This window comes from Ornithodoros turicata, chromosome 1, assembly GCF_037126465.1.
Source record: "Ornithodoros turicata isolate Travis chromosome 1, ASM3712646v1, whole genome shotgun sequence".
NCBI lineage: Eukaryota > Metazoa > Arthropoda > Arachnida > Ixodida > Argasidae > Ornithodoros > Ornithodoros turicata.
The window spans coordinates 190,916,173-190,924,352 of NC_088201.1; the positions used below are offsets into that span (position 1 = coordinate 190,916,173).

The 8,180-nt window shown below is 46.7% G+C and overlaps 1 long non-coding RNA gene across 1 annotated transcript; it reads left to right on the forward strand.

Annotated features, from left to right (window-relative positions):
• Positions 1 to 6,158: 6,158 nt before the first annotated feature.
• Positions 6,159 to 7,472, forward strand: LOC135374388 (uncharacterized). Its single transcript, XR_010416877.1, has 3 exons — positions 6,159 to 6,199; positions 6,738 to 6,863; positions 7,400 to 7,472. It is a non-coding gene; the product is annotated as an uncharacterized LOC135374388 (long non-coding RNA).
• The last annotated feature ends 708 nt before the right edge of the window (positions 7,473 to 8,180 follow it).

Sequence of the window (8,180 nt, forward strand, 5' to 3'; positions counted from 1 at the left end):
CCCGACCATTGTCTCAGCTGACACCTCATCCTATGGACTGGGAACCGTTTTGTTGCAAATGCAGCCGTCTAGTCATCGGCGCCCAGTGTCCTTCGCATCCAGGTCGCTTTCGGATACTGAGAGAAACTACGCACAGATCGAGAAGGAGGCCTTGACAGTGACGTGGGCAGCAGAGCGTTTCCAATATTTCCTCAGAGGCCTTCACGCAACGCTCGAAACTGACCACCGTCCTCTTGTAACGCTGTTGGGGAAGTCGCCAGTAGATCTACTTCCGCCGCGCATTCAAAGGTTCCGGTTGCGCCTCATGCGATTTGACTACAGTGTAGTCTACGTGCCAGGGAAGAGCCTGGTCATCGCTGACGCACTCTCAAGAGCTCCTCAGCCGAACGACGCAGACAGCGACACCCTCACTGTCACTGAGGTGGAAAGCTTCGCCAGCGGAGCAATGATGGGCATCCGCAATGTACCTTTGCGGCTTCGACGTATTGAAGACGCCCAAAAGTATGACAACGTTTGCCAACAGTTAAAGCGGTACTGCGCCATTGGGTGGCCACACTGGTCGTCGACACCGCTGCAGCTTCGTCCGTACTGGAATGATCAAGCAGGCATCAGAGTGCATGCAGGAATTCTTGCGTTCGGCATTAGAATAATCGTTCCCGAGAAATTGCGAGCAGAGGTCCTCGACTCCTTGCACGATGGGCACCTAGGAATCGTCAGGTGCAGGGCACTCGCCAGAGAAACTGTATGGGGGCCAGGGTGAAGACAGGGGCAGTGAAGACCTGTCAGAAGTGTGCACAGCACAGGGAACAACCGGCCGAGCCGTTACTTCCTTCAGAAACGCCAACGCTTCCGTGGCAGGTGGTAGGAGTCGACCTGTTTGACTTCAGGAAGAGCACCTACCTACTTGCTGTCGACTACCTTTCAAAGTACCCTGAGATTTCACTGCTGCCAAGTACGACCTCTTCCGGCACCATCGATCGCCTCAAAAGTATTTTTGCGCGGCACGGGATTCCGGATACCTTGGTATTGGACAACGGCCCGCAATATTCCTCAAAAGGCTTCAAGCGTTTCGCCGACACTTACGGCTTTCGGTACGTAACAAGTCGTCCTTTGTATCCCCAGGCAAACGGAGAAGTCGAGCGCATGGTCAGGACAGTAAAGCGACTCTTGGAAAAAGCCGATGATCCTTACCTAGCGTTGCTGGCGTACAGAAGTACGCCTGGAAACACGGGATATAGCCCAAGCGAAGTCCTCATGGGAAGACGTCTTCAAAACAGAGTGCCAGTACTTCCCGCGACGCTGCGGCCGAAGAACCTCAACCAGCGTGAGATATCAAAAACGGAAGTTGCCAGGAAAGACACACAGAGGAGAGACTATGACAAGAGGCAGAGGGCAAGGCCGCTGCCGGACCTGCAGCAAGGAGACAGGGTCTGGGTCCGGACTGCGAGGACAGAAGGGGTCATAGTTCGACATTCTCGATCTCCGAGGTCATACGTGGTGCGAACGACAGCGGGCATGCTGCGAAGGAACCGGAGAAACTGGTTCGTCTAGAACGTCAGAGCAGGGGCGACGCTACCGGACCGGCACACGCAGAGTCCAGGGATTCCGTCGCCAGAGCAACGCAGTACTCCTGACCCTCAGCCATTGGAAGAGTCCGAGGCTGCCGATTCAAGTAGTTCGAAGAAGGACACAGAAGAGCCACCTGCAGGAGTTAGCGAAGACCGCACAAGCAGATTCGTCCGTGTATCTCGGTACGGGCGGCAAGTCTTCAGGCCGGACAGACTTGGACTTTGAGTCGGACATTGAAGAAAGCTAAACTGGGTTGTGTTTTGTGTGTGGGGTGGTAACAGGTGTTTGGGTATGGTTAATATTGAAAGAAAAGAAAAACGGGAGATGTGGTGTTAATGCAAATGGTCATATGGTTTGTTGACGATGTACGCATGCTCGCCTGACGAGGACGTAAAAGAGGACGGAGAAATAAACGGGGCTTTTTTCGGTACCTGGCACGAGATCGGATGCAGCGTGGTTGACTGCGACTGTTTGGAACACAGCGGACACTACAGTTTGTGGGACACATCCAGTGCGGTAGCCACAGGGATATCGCAAGGGACACGTCCAGATCCAGAGATGTTGCTCGAAAAATCCAACCTGCCTGTCCAACTCCGACCCTAAGCAGGCGTCCTAAACCGAAATCAAACAGTACGATTGCCCATCACTGGTACATCTCCTCCTGCCGTTTGTTGGTGTCAGAAAAAGAACGCAAGCTTCTACAAGAAGATAATGTTTTTTTCCAAAATATTCAATGAGAGTGTGACCAATCGTGTGGTACAGTCGTACTGCTTCGCAAATGGTATAACAGAAGAATAGTAGACACATGCTTGCACACGTTGTCTTTCTTGACCACCAATCATGATGCATCCTAAACACAACCGTGGAATAAGATTAATAAGACTTGCATACGGGTAACCCTCTTGTTACATATTTCCTTTTGTACACCCCGGAGATACCATTGTACACTCAATGAGACCCTTTGAGCGAACTTTGACTTTGACCGCAACGAGACAGTTGAGAAGTAAAATACTATTGCGCATAATGCGACCCTTGATCTTCATTAGAAATTGATTGTATAGAGACGATAACGCATTTCGGTCAATGCATCATGGCGATCAATGTTTGACATACGTTTGGGATATAGAAGAAAGAAAGAAAGTAAGCTGTTAGAGCAGCATAGCTACCTTTTGTGCACGTAGTTTATACAGCTGGGCGCACATGCTCTCGACAAAAATACAGTGCAATACCGTTAATTTCTTAACTCGAACTTTCTGATAATTCGAACTGACGCTCGGGTCTCAGCAAGGATATCTCTATTCCAATGGCGGAAAATGGACGGTAATTCAAATATACGAACTTTGTGCAAGGGTTTATAAGGGGTTATCGACTGGGTTGGGCTTAACATTTACAAACAGCGAAAACAACGTTTATAGAGTCGCGGCTGAGGAAACGCACGCAAGCGTCTATAAGATTATTTTTCGCCTTGGGTTGTTTTGATGCTTGGCTCTAATTAGATATTCTGGAAAGAATGATTTTTTTGCATTTTCGCCACCGCATGACCACGAACGTGCGGGAAACGCCATGCGGAACAGACACCGGTCTCTGACGCAGCTAGTATGCGCGGCCCATCGAGCCCTTATTAAGAACCACCACCATTTAGTTCGAACTACACTTTATTCGAACAAATCTTCAGTCCCACTCGAATTAACGGGTTTGCAACTACTAGATGACCAGTTACGTAAAACTCATTAACTTTAATTTAAGGGGACTTTCAGTCGATAATGATATAGTAAAATGGGAAACCGTATTCGTTAAAGTCTATTCAATGTTTTAAAAATCCTGGAACCAATAAATGCCCTAAAATGTTCATCGCCGAGTTTCGCCACGCAAATGAGCCGAAACACAAACCGCACGAATCAAGAGCACGGCAACACGCCGCCCATTCCACATCAAAGGGCCATGTGCTTTGAAGCGATGGAGATGCTTGGAGTAGGAGCTCATATGCTGACCAAATCAACCGATGAGCCTCCGGCGGCGAATATATTACGCTCCGGAGGCGTGCCGCTTCGGTTTAAGCGCATTTGCACACCGAAATGCGGTGATGTATGTTTCAACGTACATGGTCATTCCACGATAATACAAAATATAATGGCGTTTATCTAGGGCTGTTTCCGATTCTGTAATCCCACTTTTGCTCGAAGACTCTGAAGTATGGAGTTTATTAATGAATTTAAGTAAGTACTTAGTAGCAGTTACATACACTCTCTTCAAGAGGATGTCCGCCCTGCTGTTTAACCCAACTACAAAAGTGGCTTCTATGCTACCCTCATACATTTGAAGAACATATCTGGTGCAGCTCAAAAACAACACCCTCTGCACAACGTTGCATGCGATTGAATTGGAGGAAAGAGGATGGACAAAAAACGGGGTTAAGGAAAGTAGGGAGCAAATAAGGCACCTGAAATCAACGATGAATGGGAACAACGGCAGCACTAATACAATTATCCGCATTGAGGATTGACAAGTGCTTCTCTAAGAAGGCGTTTTCGAGTGTAAATCTCTCAAGCTATAACAGCAGTATCTGCTCAGACGGCACATAAATCTGTATACAGATATTTTTCCGTGGTGACCTCGTCTTTGACTTAGACATGTCGTGTTTGACATATACAGCGGCAACTGCTGTAACAGCGGAAACTGGCGTAAGAAATCGAGTATGCGGCATTGTCTACGCAAGGCAGATAATGTGAGAACGTATGACTAATCATATAATCAGAATCAGTAATTGAAAAGTGAGATAGAGCAGTCTAGAGGAAGACCATTTCTAAGACGCATGTTATCAATCCATAGATGATACAGTGGTAAACAAGATTAACCCTTGTGGAGTTCCATTCATCATAATCATCCCCAACAGCGTCATAGTTATGACTCGATATTGTCACTCATGACCGACTGGTGAAATACATTATACTTTATTGGAGTCGAAGTAAGCCCCGAATTCATTATGATGACACAGTAAAAAGAGTTTTGCTCATTGGTGTAGTCAGTATAAATAGTGACTCTCCCAGGTTGTACGATAATCGACCAGCAAGAACTCTCAAGATGCTTCAACTGGTAGTTTTCGTCACCGGCTGCTGCTGTGTGACGTTAGCCATGACGTTGCAAACCTCTGTGAATCAGACAACAGCGAGCTCTTTCACCACCACCAACGCCACCACCACCGACACCACCACCGACGTCACCACCACCGACACCGACACCACCACCGCTGTCCAGGTCGAGGACCAACCATCCGAGTCCGCGAACAGCTCTTTCGAGGGAAACCTAGTAAGTGAGCGACCTGTGTACCGTGCCTCGGATCTCAGCGGCTTTTGAGCAAAAACAAAATCGGGTTGAAAATAACTTCGTTATTTTCGCGCCGAACTTAATGCCTCGTTTTATCTTTTTATTTTGACGCGTCTTGTTCGTTGACGCAGCACTAATCTGTCAGTCTGTCCCGTTAACAGCAACCACGGTTCCATGAAAGTTGAGTAGAATACGCTTTTTATTTCATGGGACGTAGTCAAAAAACCTATATTTTAGTATTTCTTGGCATCCTGTCTCTCATCATCCCACCGTCCCAGCCTCTGATGTCAGAGGTTAAGTACGTAATGCAGAACATACCAAAAATCATTCATTAAAACCAGCGAAACACAACGAAGCAAAAGGTAATTTTCAGGATAGTTTTCCAAACAGCATTTTTTCATCACTACAAAGTCACCATTTACATGTTACGGCAGGATAGAAACATAACTATGATAACGACACAGCATAAGTGCCAGCAAGGTGGATGATAAATTCGATATGCGTTTCACACAACGGTTGTGATTCAGACAACGGCGAGCCCTGCCACCACCACCACCGACGCCACCACCACCACCACGAGCACCACCACCACCGCAGTCCAGGACAAGGACCAACCGCCCGAGTCTAAGGAGAGCCCCTCCGAGGGAAACCCAGTAAGTCAGCGACCTATTTAGCGTGCATGGCATCTCAGTGGCTTTGCAGCAAAAAACAAAACCAGGTTGAAAATAACTTCGATATTTTCGCATCGAACTTAATGCCTCGTTTTATCTTTTTATTTTGGCGCGTCTTGTTCGTTGACGCAGCACTAATCTGTCAGTCTGTCCCGTTAACAGCAACCACGGTTCCTTGAAAGTTGAGTAGAATACGCTTTTTATTTCATGGACGTAGTCAAAAAACCTATATTTTAGTATTTCTTGGCATCCTGTCGCTCATCATCCCACCGTCCCAGCCTCTGATGTCAGAGGTTAAGTATGCAATACAGAACGTACCAAAAATCATTCATTAAAACCAGCGAAACACAACGAAGCAAAAGGTAATTTTCAGGATAGTTTTCCAAACAGCATTTTTTCATCACTACAAAGTCACCATTTACATGTTATGGCAGGATAGAAACATGACTATGATAACGACACAGCATAAGTGCAAGCAAGGTGGATGATAAATTCGATATGCGTTTCACACAACGGTTGTGATTCAGACAATGGCGAGCCCTGCCACCACCACCACCACGAGCACCACCACCACCGCTGTCCAGGACAAGGACCAACCGCCCGAGTCTAACGAGAGCCCCTCCGAGGGAAACCTAGTAAGTCAGCGACCTATTTAGCGTGCATGGTATCTCAGTGGCTTTTCAGCAAAAAACCAAACCAGGTTGAAAATATTTTCGCATCGAACTTAATGCCTCGTTTTATCTTTTTTATTTTGACGCGTCTTGTTCGTTGACGCAGCACTAATCTGTCAGTCTGCCCCGCTAACAGCAACCACGGTTCCATGAAAGTTGAGTAGAATACGCTTTTTATTTCATGGTACGTAGTCAAAAAACCTATATTTTAGTATTTCTTGGCATCCTGTCCCTCATCATCCCACCGTCCCAGCCTCTGATGTCAGAGGTTAAGTACGTTATACAGAACGTACCAAAAATCATTCATTAAAACCAGCGAAACACAACGAAGCAAAAGGCAATTTTCAGGATAGTTTTCCAAACAGCATTTTTTCATCACTACAAAGTCACCATTTACATGTTACGGCAGGATAGAAACATAACTATGATAACGACACAGCATAAGTGCAAGCAAGGTGGATGATAAATTCGATATGCGTTTCACACAACGGTTGTGATTCAGACAATGGCGAGCCCTGCCACCACCACCACCGACGCCACCACCACCACCACGAGCACCACCACCACCGCTGTCCAGGACAAGGACCAACCGCCCGAGTCTAAGGAGAGCCCCTCCGAGGGAAACCCAGTAAGTCAGCGACCTATTCAGCGTGCATGGCATCTCAGTGGCTTTTCAGCAAAAAACAAAACCAGGTTGAAAATATTTTCGCATCGAACTTAATGGCTCGTTTTATCTTTTTATTTTGGCGCGTCTTGTTCGTTGACGCAGCACTAATCTGTCAGCCTGTCCCGTTAACAGCAACCACGGTTCCATGAAAGTTGAGTAGAATACGCTTTTATTTCATGGCACGTAGTCAAAAAACCTATATTTTAGTATTTCTTGGCATCCTGTCGCTCATCATCCCACCGTCCCAGCCTCTGATGTCAGAGGTTAAGTACGTAATACAGAACGTACCAAAAATCATTCATTAAAACCAGCGAAACACAACGGAGCAAAATGTAATTTTCAGGATAGTTTTCCAAACAGCATTTTTTCATCACTACAAAGTCACCATTTACATGTTATGGCAGGATAGAAACATGACTATGATAACGACACAGCATAAGTGCAAGCAATGTGGATGATAAATTCGATATGCGTTTCACACAACGGTTGTGATTCAGACAATGGCGAGCCCTGCCACCACCACCACCGACGCCACCACCACCACCACGAGCACCACCACCACCGCTGTCCAGGACAAGGACCAACCGCCCAAGTCTAACGAGAGCCCCTCCGAGGGAAACCTAGTAAGTCAGCGACCTATTTAGCGTGCATGGTATCTCAGTGGCTTTTCAGGAAAAAACCAAACCAGGTTGAAAATATTTTCGCATCGAACTTAATGCCTCGTTTTATCTTTTTATTTTGACGCCTCTTGTTCGTTGACGCAGCACTAATCTGTCAGTCTGTCCCGTTAACAGCAACCACGGTTCCATGAAAGTTGAGTAGAATACGCTTTTTATTTCATGGCACGTAGTCAAAAAACCTATATTTTAGTATTTCTTGGCATCCTGTCGCTCATCATCCCACCGTCCCAGCCTCTGATGTCAGAGGTTAAGTACGTAATACAGAACGTACCAAAAATCATTCATTAAAACCAGCGAAACACAACGAAGCAAAATGTAATTTTCAGGATAGTTTTCCAAACAGCATTTTTTCATCACTACAAAGTCACCATTTACATGTTATGGCAGGATAGAAACATGACTATGATAACGACACAGCATAAGTGCAAGCAAGGTGGACGATAAATTCGATATGCGTTTCACACAACGGTTGTGATTCAGACAATGGCGAGCCCTGCCACCACCACCACCGACGCCACCACCACCACCACCACCGCTGTCCAGGACAAGGACCAACCGCCTGAGTCTAACGAGAGCCCCTCCGAGGGAAACCTAGTAA